Source organism: Bos indicus, chromosome 13 (assembly GCF_029378745.1).
Source record: "Bos indicus isolate NIAB-ARS_2022 breed Sahiwal x Tharparkar chromosome 13, NIAB-ARS_B.indTharparkar_mat_pri_1.0, whole genome shotgun sequence".
Lineage (NCBI taxonomy): Eukaryota > Metazoa > Chordata > Mammalia > Artiodactyla > Bovidae > Bos > Bos indicus.
In genome coordinates, this window is record NC_091772.1 from 5531203 (window position 1) to 5544698 (window position 13496).

Here is a 13496-nt window from a genome sequence, read left to right on the forward strand (position 1 = left end):
TCATTGATATGGAAGAAATCAGACTCCAGAAACAGACTAATGGTTTCTCGATTATGACAAAGGAAGCTTTTAACCCAGAGGCAAAGGCCATCTTTCCTTTGAATAAATAGTACAGGGTTAATTGGATATCAGTATAGGAAATTTGAATCTTGACTCCTGCTTTCATAAAAATCAATTCCAGGTGACTATAGATCAGAATGTTAATGGCTAAAGAGCAAAACTTCAAGACCACAAACAAAATATCTTCTTGACCTAAGTGAAAGGAACTTAAAGAGCATACAAAAAGCACTAGCAATGAATTGATGAAATCAATTATTTCTATTCATTAAAATGTATCATTTTGTTGTTCAAGTGCTAAATTGTGTCTGACTTTTTGTGACCCCATGGACTGCAGCACACTAGGCTTCCCTGTCCTTCACCACCTCCTAGAGTTTGCTCAAACTCATGTCCATTGAATCGGTGATGCCATCCAACCATCTCATCCCCTACCATCCCCTTCTCCTCTTGCCCTCAATCTTTCCCAGCATCATTAAAAGAATACAAAAGGCAAGCCAAAGAATGAGAGAAGATAATTGCTACACATTTGACCAAGTGGGGTGTTCTATTCAGATATGCCAAGAGCTCCTACAAAATAAAAAGGTATCAACCCAACAGGGAAAATGACCAAAAGACTTGATCAGCCATATAATGAGCAGCCAGTCCAGGTATTAAAAAGATACTCAATTAAAATTTGAAAAACAAAATACCATTACACAATAGCCAGAATAACCACAATTAAATAGACTGCAATACAAAGAGTTGAAGGTTTAGAGGAACTAGAATTTTCCTATGTTGCTGGTAGGAGAGATATTGGTGCAACCACTTTGAAAATGGTTGATAATATCTTCTAAAACAATGTAATCACATTCTATGCTCTAGATGCAATAAAATAGAAACACTAGAGATGTGAATATATGTGTATCAAAAAAAGTTGTTAATAACTTTATTTCTGAGAGCCAAAGACTGGGAAAAAGCCCAAATGTGTTTAAATATTATAAGGATACATTTTTAAATATTCATAAAATTAAATTAAGAAGAGGTGGCAAAAATACACAGAACTGTACAAAAAAGATCTTAATGACCCGGATAGCCATGATGGTGTGATCACTCACCTAGAGCCAGACATCCTGGAGTGTGAAGTTAAGTGGGCCTTAGGAAGCATCACTACAAATAAAGCTAATGGAGGTGATGGAATTCCAGCTGAACTATTTCAAATCCTAAAAGATGATGCTGTGAAAGTGCTGCACTCAATATGCTAGCAAATTTGGAAAACTCAACAGTAGTCATGGAACTGGAAACAGTTTTCATTCCAATCCCCAAAAAAGGCAATGCCAAAGAATGTTCAAACTATAACACAATTGCACTCATTTTACATGCTAGCAAGGTAATACTCAAAATCCTTCAAGCTAAGCTTCAACAGTATATGAACTGAGAAATTCCAAGATGTACAAGCTAGATTTAGAAAAGGCAGAAGAACCAGAGATCAAATTGCCAACATCCACTGGATCATCGAAAAAGCAGGAGAGTTCCAGAAAAACATCTATTTCTGCTTTATTGACTGTGCCAAAGCCTTTGACTGTGTGGATCACAACAAACTGTGGAAAATTCTTCAAAAGATGGGATTATCAGACCACCTTACCTGCCTCCTAAGAAACCTGTATGCAGGCAAGAAGCAATAGTTAGAACTGGACATGGAACAATGGACTGGTTCAAAATTGGGAAAGGAATACATCAAGGCTGTATATTGTCACCCTGCTTATTTAACTTATATGCAGAGTACATTGTGTGAAACACCAGGCTGGATGAAGCACAAGCTGGGATCAAGATTGCCAGGAGAAATATCAATAACCTCAGACATGCAGATGACACCACCCTTATGGCCGAAAGTGAGGAAGAACTAAAGAGCCTCCTGATGAAAGTGAAAGTGGAGAGTGAAAAAGCTGGCTTAGTGAAAGTGGAGAGTGAAAAAGCTGGCTTAATTAAAAAGAATACATTTGAATCAGTTCTAATGAGGTGGATGAAACTGGAACCTATTATACAGAGTGAAGTAAGCCAGAAGGAAAAACACCCAATACAGTATACTAACGCATATATATGGAATTTAGAAAGATGGTAACAGTAACCCTGTGTACGAGACAGCAAAAGAGACACTGATGTATAGAACAGTCTTATGGACTCTGTGGGAGAGGGAGAGGGTGGGGAGATTTGGGAGAATAGCATTGAAACATGTAAAATATCATGTATGAAACGAGATGCCAGTCCAGGTTCGATGCACGATACTGGATGCTTGGGGCTAGAGCACTGGGACGACCCAGAGGGATGGTATGGGGAGGGAGGAGGGAGGAGGGTTCAGGATGGGAAAAACATGTATACCTGTGGTGGATTCATTTTGATATTTGGCAAAACTAATACAATTATGTAAAGTTTAAAAATAAAATAAAATTTTAAAAAAAAAGAAAAAAGAAAAAGCTGGCTTAAAACTCAACATTTGAAAAACCAAGGAGGAAGGTTCAAGAGGGAGGGGACATATGTACACATATGGCTGATTGATGATGCTTTTGAACTGTGGTATTGGAGAAGATGCTTGAGAATCCCTTGGACAACAGGAAATCCAACAAGTCCATCCTAAAGGAGATCAACCCTGAATATTCATTGGAAAGACTGATGCTGAAGCTGAAGCTCCAATACTTTGGCTACCTGATGCAAAAAGGTGAGTCGTTGGAAAAGACCCTGATGCTGGGAAGGACTGAAGGCAGGAGAAAGGACAGCAGAGGATGAGACGGTTGGATGGCATCACCGACTCAATGAACGTGAGTTTGAGCAAGCTCTGGTAGATGGTGAAGGACAAGGAAACCTGGTGTGCTACAGTCCATGGGGTCTCAAAGTGTCAGACATGACTGAGCGACTGAACAACAACAGTAAAATTAAATACTATTCAGAAACAGAAATAAATAAGCCACTCTAACAAGCAACAATGTGGATAAATCTCACAAACCTAATTTTGAGGGATGGGAGTCAGCCATGAAAGAATATGTAGTATTTTGTTTCTATGAGTGTAAATTTCTAAAACAGCAAGACTAAGAAATCAGGATGATGATGCCTCATGAGAAGGAGAGGGTGGTAATTGAGAAAGGAGCATGAAGGGGCTTCTGTTGTGATTTTACTTATGGGATCATTTTTGAGATAATTCATCAAGCTGTAATTTGTCTTCTTTTCTATATGCTTATTATACCTAATTAAAATTTTTTAAATAAACAAGAACTGAATTACATACTAAAGAATTGGATTGGCATTAAAATTCTCACATCAGCAGCCTTGAATCTTAAAAGATGGTGTAATTATGTCTTCAAAATTTTGAGGCAAAAAAACAGAAGACCAGAATTCTAGGAAATAAAAGATATATTCATTCATGTAAGGATTCATTAAATTCACCTCTTATACACCACTTCTAAAAGAATCCAGGAGAAATTCAAAGGCCTTAGGAAACAATAGAGCTAACTCAGGGGAACAATAAAAAGAAATAATAAGACAGCTGTGCTTTTGACCTAGAAGCATTTTATATCATCCTATAAGTAGCACAATAAGGCAAGTGGATGTTTTAAGTAATGTGATAAAACACAAATTCTTTCTGACAAGAAAAAAGAAATGCAACAAAATTCCAAGAGACTTATAAAGTTGTAGAAGAAAATTATGTTACAAATTCGAAGCAAAATGATGTGTCTTTATATTGAACAGATGATGGAGTGTAATAGGATACTTCAGACTTTGATTGAAACATTTCCCTTCAACTGATTCAGGTTAAGGGGCATAGGATTACTTCTTCGTGAATTCAATCACATCACTGATTTGTGCATAATCATCATATTTTTTAACACTGGGTCATGATTTTCAGAACCAAACTATGGATGCAAAACCTTATTATGAATAGAGATCAGAGTATAATTACTTCATAGTATTGTCAATGTGAGATAATGCTTGGCGGATTCTGACAAGTGGTAGCGATGGTGGGATCTGTGAGAACCGAGTGCAAAGAACGTTAATGCCCCATCTTCTATGGTGAGAAATTGAGAGCTACAGCTTAAAGCCGATGTGTCTAAAATAGAGAGCTTAGCATGTGATTTAAATTTTTTTAAAATGTAATTAGCAAGCATAGAAGGAGAAAGAGAATGTAGATGGAGGAGATATAGAGAAAATAAATATTTCTTGTGTCACTATAAAAACAGAACAGACACTGTTTAGTGTTGATAAACCCAGACACCAAGGCACAATCATTTTACTTAGTATTACATGCAGAGGCCTAAAGGTAGAATAAACAAAAATTGTTGCTTTTGAAGAGTGAGGAATGAGAAGAATGTTAGGGAGTATCTTCCTTTTCATTTTGTGCCTCTTTTATTCTTATGCTTTCTTTCTTTCTTTGCATCACATCCATAAAAATAATAACTAAAATATAACACATTCTCAATTAAGAGAATAATCATTGTTAAATTAAAAAGTAGCAGAAAGGCTTAAGTAGTAGCCCATACACAAAACTCACCATTAGAAGTCCCATGTTAAAGACCTTATTTTGGTGCCCCTGTGAAATAACCTCGTTTTGCTTTCTGTTTAGATTGCCAAGTTAGCCTCATGCTTTGCAGCTCTTTTCTCTTAGAGGTTGATTTTTCTCATCCCCTGGAATTTAGCAGGCCCTGTGACTTGCTGGGGCTAGTGGAATAGTAGCAAATATGATTCAAGAGGCTTGAAAAATACTTGTAAATTGGGGTTTACACTTGCTACTCTTGGAACCTGAGTGTTTTTTTATATACATATATGTATTTAATTTTCTTTATTTTGGGCTGCGCTGGGTCTTTGTTGTTGCGTGAACTTTTCTCTAGTTGCGGCAGTTGGGAGCTACTTTCTAGCCGTGGTGCATGGGCTTCTCACTGGAGTGACTTCTCTTGCTGGGCACAGGCTCTTGGCCACGGAGGCTCAGTAGTCGTGGTTCCCTGGCTCCAGAGCACAGGCTCAGTAGTGGTGGCGCACAGTCTTATTTATTCTGAGACACGTGGAGTCTTCCTGGATCAGGAACTGAACTTGTGTTTCCTGCATTGGCAGGTGGGTTCTTTACCACTGAGCCACCAGGCAAGCCCAGAATCTGAGACTTCTATATGAGGAAATCTGAGCAGACTGCTGAGTGATGAGAAGCATGTGGTCCCCAAGAGATGCTCAACATCTAGGATACAAGTGAAGCTTTACAGGAAGATCTAGCCACCAGCTGACCTGCTTACTGGCCGTAGATTCCCGAGTGAGCCTGACCAAGACCAGTTAAACAATCCAAGGTCAGATGCACTGTCCAGCCAAATCATAGAATTGTGAGCTAAACAAGTGGTCATTGTTTTATGTTTTGGACTTTAGTTATGTAATAAAGGCCAAAGAATAACACAGTCTATAAGTAGGAGCATTTTGCCTAACATCTCATAGGAAGCTTGTGAATACTAACAAGATCAAAGTGGATAAAATCATTGATATATGAATAGAAAATATTTAATTAATAGTGCATATTTAATAAATATGTCTTTTAATACATGATGAGTTTTTCAGTTCACAAAATTTCTCGTGACTCTCTTCATTGTTCCACGTCTTGTACTAAAAACATTCTTGCTAAAATACTTGTGTCTATATTCACATATATTTACCCAGGTAATGCTTTGCAATGCTCTGTACATCAAACCTGCCTTGAGATACCACCAGAACAAAAAGAACTGGGTTATTAAACGGAGATTGAAGACTGAACTGGGAAGGTTTTGTCATATTTTGTCAACTATAAAATTCATGAGGGAGCATTAGTTAGGATTTTCAGCTCTCCAGCTAATAGAGACAAAGATTTGCTCAGCACTATTCAAGAAACTCAATAGACATTTGCAAAAACTTTCAGAGATAGTGAAAATTAGGTTTCTGTGGGAAATAATTCAGAAGTCCAGTTGAAGTTCAGGATTGAAGGATTATCTTTGCTTTTTAAAAGTCTATCAAATTAGAAAAAAAAAAAAAAACTCATAAGGAAAATTTAACAATCAAGGTTTACCACACTTCCAAACAACTTGATTAGGTTATTTAGATTTGACACAACTAGTTCAAGGATTAAACATTGCATGATGGTGCCAAGACCATTCATTGGCAAAGTAATAGTCTGTTCCTGTAAATGAAGCCTAGACAACTAGATATCACATGCAATAGAATGAGCTTGGAGCCGCTTTTTACACCATACACAAAAATTTAATTAAAAAATGGATTACAGACCTAAATGTAAGAGCTAAAACTATTAAACTCTTGGAAGAAAATATAGTAGTAAAATCTTTGAGATTTTGGATTAGGCAAAGTCTTCTCAGATATGATACCAGAAGTACAAGTGTCAAAATAAAAGAAAGATGAATGAGACTTCATTAAAGTTTAAAACTTCTTTGTTTTCATTTCTTTTGAAGTATAGTTGATTTACAGTATTATGTTAGTTTCAGGTGTACAATATAATGATTCAATATTTGTATAGATTATATTCCATTTGAAGTTATTAGAAAATATTGACCATATTCCCTGTGCTCTATGATATGTCCTAGTAGCTTATTTATTTTACACTTAATACTTTGTAGCTCATAATCCCCCGTTCTTATCTTGTTCTGCCCCTCTTCACCCTCCTCTCTGGGAACGGCTACTTTGTTCTCTATACCTGTGAGTCTGTTTCTGTTTTGTTATATTCATTTGTTTCATTTTTTAGATTCTACATGTAATTGACTCTATCCAGTATTTATCTTTCTCTGTCTGACAATTCACTGAGCAAAATACCCTCGAAGTCTATGCACATTGTTGCAAATGGCAGAAATTCATTCTTTTTTACGGTTGAGAAATATTTCATTACGTGTGTGTGTGTGTGTGTGTGTAGGTGGCAATGGTGTTAAAGAACCTGCTTGCCAACGCAGGAGATGTAAGAAATGCAGGGGTTTGATCCCTGGATGGGGAAGATCCCCTAGAGGAGGGCATAGCAACCCACTCCAGTATTCTTGCCTGGAGAATCCCAAGGACAGAGGAGTCTGGGGGGTTATAGTCTGTAGGGTCACAAAGAATTGGACATGACTGAAGTGACTTAGCACACGCTCATGAACATTGGAGCATGTGTGTCTTTTTGAATTAGTGCTTTTGTTTTCTTTGGATATATACCCAGCAGTAGAATTGTTGGATCATGTGGTAGTTTGGTTTTAATTTTTTGAGAAACCTCTGTACTATTTTTCATAGTGGCTGAACCAATTTATAATCTAACAGTGTAATAGGATTCCCTTTCCTGCACATCCTTGTCAACATTTATTATATAGAGATTTTTTGACAGTAGCCGTTTTGACAGGTGTGAGGTGAAATCTCATTGTGGTTTTGATTTGCATTTCTCTGATGATTAGTGAAGTTGAGCACTTTTTTCATTTGCCTGTTGGCCATCTGTGTGTCTTCACATAATATGAATGAACCTTGAAGACATATTAAGTGAAAGAAGCCAGCCACAGAAGACCATGTTTTATATAATTTCATTTACATGCAATGTCCAGAAAAGGCAAATCCACAGAGACAGAAAATAGATTAGTGTATTTCCAGGGGCTGGTGGGAGGAGGGAATGAGGTTTCTTTGGGGGATGATGAAGGTATTCCAACAGTAGATTGTGGTGATGGTTGCACAACTCTGTGAATATATTTAAATCCACTGAATTGTTTAATTTTGTGAATTGTATGGTATATGAATGATATTTCAATGAAACTGTTATGTTTTAAAAAAATATATGACTTGACCTCATGTGGATAAACTACCTAAACCAAAAGTTCTCCACCAAATAAAAATGAATTTGAGAGGTTTTAATATTTAAGAGATGTTGGAAGAATCTCTAATTTTGAGTCCATATTTCTTCAAAAGCTAGATATGTAAAACTCAAATCTTTCAACTCAGGACAGACTTCCTGAACACTAGGAGAAGTATTTGGTTTTCCTTCCTTTGTCAAGATAATGTTATACTTTTCTGAACCCTATTTATGAAGTAGTCTATACTGGGTTGTTCAAGCTATTATTTAGGAGAAACATCAAGATACATTTTGAAGATTTTAAAAATATCAAATGTAAGGGGAAAAAATTTAAATGTTTTTTAAGTTCTTTTTTCCCCAGCATATTCATGTGAAAAACACATGCTAATATTTCATCTTTGCTTCTTCACTGAGCTTGCCAAAGAAACAGGCAAGGTGTGATATTTTAATCAACTGTGTTGCTTTAATATTCTAGTAACTTTTTTTTTTTTTGCTCTAAACTCTGCACAGAGTCATTTCTTAAGCAGACACTATGACAAGAAACGAGAGAAACTTTTGTTTTGCATGAGCAACTCATCAGACAAATTGATAATAAAAATAGTTTATGGGGAAGGGGTAGGGAGTGGGTCGTGAGAGAGAGAATTTAAATCAAATTACTATTTCTAGAGTAAAATAAGATTGATTTTAAATTATAATAAGTTACCAGATTGAGTTCAAATTGATATTATTATGTATTTAGGTTAACACCTAATTTGTTTGCTGATTTTTTTCCCTTCCTACATTGTAAAGTTTTCAAAGTCAAGTAAGAAAAAACCAGTTTCCTATCCAAATTATCAGAAAAACCCAGAATGCCTAATAATAATACGAATGGCCACTTTAATCCTGTATTAGATTAAGCATCCTTTCTTGGTCTTTAAGCATTGCCAAGGGTATGGCTATATTATTGGTTCTCATACAGGTGAAGAAAAGCAGTTTCAGAATTATTCAGTAGATTATTTGTGCAAAGTTAAATGTATAGTGAGGACTGAAGTCTAAGTCATGTCTGAATCCCGTATTTAACAATTGCACCATAGGCCTATGCTACTGATTGGCCTATACTAGTGACTGTTCTAGACAAGGATTGACATGGATGTGCTTTCTGCTTATCTCAAAACCCTTGAAATTGACATGTGAATACATTAAGGTAAATTTTCTGGGACAATTGAATGTGCCCACTGCATTCTAGACATATCCAGCTAGCTATGCAAGTGCTGGCTGAAACCCTACTCAAGACCCTACAGCCTTTGATAAAGCTAAATGTTTCTGCTAACTCTGCTAATTCTCCTGGATTCTGCTCCATTCACACACTCTATTGATGGTCAGCTTGTCCTATTTTTTGGAAAAACAAAAACAAAGTTCTCTCTCATCACTGCCACTCACAAGCCCTGAGCCCATTAACCCTCCACAGCTGCAAAGACCAAGTTGTTATTCCCTCTTATGTTTCATGAGTAAGTGTTCAAAGACAGCTCCTGAGGATGCTTCTTAAAATAGTTTCTTTTCTACACTCCAAAGTATGTTATTTCAACAAGTTTTGATAAGTTGTACAATAGTTGATGTTGTCCATGTGGGTCTTGCATTCATCTCTCTCCCTGATGTGACATTGTATTGGGGTAACTATCCTTGTCCCCATCTATTCTGCATGTTCCAGTTTTGTTGACTCTACCACTAGATCCATTTTTCTCATTCTGATGAAGCAGTGAATTCCTCCTGCCTAGTTGTAGGGATGGAATTGCAACTCAACCTAAGCCAATAGAAGCCAACTCCAGGCCTCTGTTGTAACTATTAGGGAAAAAAGAGGCTTACTGCTGGTGTTGCCAAGTGAAGATGTTGAGATGTAATCCCAGAACTTCTAGGAATCAGTACTTGCAGAGAGATTACCTGGGTATGAAGCCCACGTAGAGGAAGGCTGTACCAAGAGCTGGAAAGGTGGAGAGAGACTGGGGACATTGCATGAATCCCTAGACAACACCCTACCTAAAGCCAAATATGCCTCAACTTTTCATACACATGTCCAATCAAGTCTTTTTTTAAAAAAATAAGATCATTTGATTTTAATTCTGTGAATTACCTCCAAAATAATCCTTTCTAGAACTATAAATTTCCAGATTCTTCACTCTTTTCCTCTCTATTATGAACATCTTTGGCTAAGGTAATGTGAGTGAATGATGTACTCAACTAACACCCACATTATCAACAGCAAACATACTATGTGAATAGGAGGTGGGTGTCTTAACAGGGAATGAGATTGGATAAGTGTTTTGAGGGTAGCCTTTGAAGACCTTGATTGCCATGTTAAAGGTTTTAGACTTATTTATACACAAAGGATCTAGTTAAAGTTTTTGGAAGAGGGAACTGATATGATGCAGCCTATGTACTTATGCTTAAAATAAAAGACTCTGGAATCAGATGGAAAACTGTTTTGAAGACTAAAAGGCTTGAAATCATAGAGAAGTTATTCAATTAATGAAGCCGAGAAGCTGAGAAAATATGAATTCAGTCTGTCTGTGGCACTTTAAAGGAAGAAATAATGGAAATACTGGTAAAAGTTGCAGAATTTCACAATGGTTGGTCACGGAAATAATCAAACAAAATGTGTGGTTCTGAGCCAGAGGCTTTTTCAGAATTTCCTTTTCTTCTCTGTATTCCATTATTGTGCTCATTGGTACTCTCTGAAACTTCAATTTATTTATATTTAAGGAAACCATTGTACCTAGTCTCATGTTCTTCACCTTTCAAGGTGCTATTATGAGTTACCTAAATTTTTTTCTTTGATTTTATTGAATTATATTGTAATTTTCTTTTTGGTCTGATATCAAGATTAATTTTCTAGGAACTATAGCTAAATAAAAAACCACCCACAATAAGGAGTCAGTCAATAGCTACCATTTTATGCTGTGTGTGGATTTCTGTGGCCAGGCATTCAGTCAGAGCACAGTGAGAATGGCTTGTCTATGCTTCCTGATGTCTGGGGCCTTAGCCAGGGAATCTGTGTCTGGGACAGTGGGAAGGGTTGTCATCCCCCGGGGGCTGCTGGAACTCAGGTTGGGATAAACTGAAGACTCAGCTCCGGTGGGACCGTCAACTTGAGCACTTACACATCACTTCTCCAATGGCCTGTGCTTCTTCACAACATGGTGACTGGATTCTGAGATGTGGTTTCCAAATGGAAGCATTTAAAGAGTGAGCATCTGGATGATGGGGGAAACTGCAGGGCCTTAATGGGCTAGTCTCAGAACTCACACAGCATCACTTCTATTTAGTAGTTAGAGCAGTCACAAGGCCACCAAGATTCAAACTGAGTGGACACAGACCCCACTTCAGTGTGAAGAATGACAACAAACGTGCACCTGTTTGAAGAAAAAAAATGACAGAACTTCATAGACATTCTATGAATACTTGAAAACTTTTGCTTTCCAGGTGTAGCATGTGATTTCAGCAAATGCCTGTAATCTCTATTCAATTTCTTTTATTGATAGACTCACTGGTATATTTTCATCAAACATTGATACAGTTTCATCTGTCAGATTAATAATGACAGAGTCAGTCAGTGAGTTCAGTCATGCAGTCGTGTCTGACTCTTTGTGACCCCATGGACTGCAGCACGCCAGGCATCCCTGTCCATCACCAACTCCCGGAGCCTACTCAAATTCATGTCTATCGAGTCGGTGATGCCATTCAACCATCTCATCCTCTGTCATCCCCTTCTCCTCCTACCTTCAAACTTTCCCAGCATCAGGGTCTTTTCAAATGAGTCAGTTCTTCACATCAGGTGGCCAAAGTATTGGAGTTTCAGCTTCAGCATCAGTCCTTCCAAGGAATATTCAGGACTGATTTCCTTTAGGATGGACTGGTTGGGTCTCCTTGCTGCCCAAGTAATTCTCAAGAGTCTTCTCCAACACCACAGTTCAAAAGCATTTATTCTTCTGAGCTCAGCTTTCTTTATAGTCCAACTTTCAAATCCATACATGGTTACTGGAAAAACCACAGTTTTGACTAGACAGACCTTTTTTGTAACACAATGTCTCTGCTTCTTAATATGCTATCTAGGTTGGTCATAGCTTTTCTTCCAAGGAGCAAGGGTCTTTTTATTTCATGGCTGCAGTCACCATCTGCAGTGATTTTAGAGCCCCCAAAATAAAGTCTGTCACTGTTTACACTGTTTCCCCATCTATGTGCCATGAAGTGATGGGACCAGATACCATGATCTTAGTTTTCTGAATGTTGAGATTTGAGCCAAAAATTTCACTCTCCTCTTTTACTTTCTTTAGGAGGCTCTTTAGTTCTTCTTCACTTTCTGCCATAAGGGTGGTGTCATCTGTGTATCTTCAGTTCAGTTCAGTCACTCAGTCAAGTCCAACTCTTTACAACCCCAAGAACTGCAGCATGCCTGGCCTCCCTGTCCATCACCAACTCCTGGAGTTTATCCAAACCCATGTCCATTGAGTTGGTGATGCTATCCAGCCATCTCATCGTCTGTTGTCCCCTTCTCTTCCTGCCCTCAATCTTTCCCAGCATAGGGGTCTTTTCAAATGAGTCAGTACTTTGCATTAGGTGACCAAAGTATTGGAGTTTCAGCTTCAACATCAGTCCTTCCAATGAATATTCAGGACTGATGTCTTTTAGGATGGACTGTTTGGATCTCCTTGCAGTCCAAGGGACTCTGAAGAGTCTTCTCCAACACCACAGTTCAAAAGCATCAATTCTTCAGCACTCAGCTTTCTTTATAGTCCAACTCTCACATCCATACATGACTACTGGAAAAATCATAGCTTTGACTAGATGGTCCTTTGTTGACAAAGTGATGTCTCTGCTTTTTAATATTCTGTTTAGGTTGTTCATAACTTTCCTTCCAAGGAGTAAGCATCTTTTAATTTCATGGCTACAATCACCATCTGCAGTGATTTTTGGAGCCCCCCAAAATAAAGTCAGCCACTGTTTCCACTGTTCCCCCCATCTACTTGCCATGAAGTGATGGGACCAGATGCCATGATCTTAGTTTTCTGAATGTTGAGGTATTAGCCAACTTTTCCACTCTCCTCTTTCACTTTTATCAAAAGGCTCTTTAGTTCTTCTTCACTTTCTGCCATAAGGGTGGTGTCATCTGCATATCTGTGGTTATTGATATTTCTCCTGGCAATCTTGATTCCAGCTTGTGCTTCATCCAGCCCAGCGTTTCTCATGATATACTCTGCACATAAGTTAAATAAGCCGGGTGACAGTATACAGCCTTGACGTACTCCTTTCCCAGTTTGGAACTAGTCTGTTGTTCCATGTCAAGTTCTAACTGTTGTTTCTTGATCTGCATACGTATTTCTCAGGAGGCAGATCAGGTGGTCTGGTATTCAATCTCTTTAAGAATTTTCCACAGTTTGTTGTAATCCACACAGTCAAAGGTTTTGGCATAGTCAATAAAACAAATGTAGATTTTTTTTCTGGAAGTCTCTTGCTTTTTCAGTGATCCAGCAGATGTTGGCTATTTGATCTCTGGTTCCTCTGTCTTTTCTAAATCCAACTTGAACATCTTGATATTCATGGTTCACGTACTATTGAAGCCTGGCTTGGAGAATTTAGAGCATTACTTTGGTAGTGTGTGAGATGAGTGCAATAGTGCACA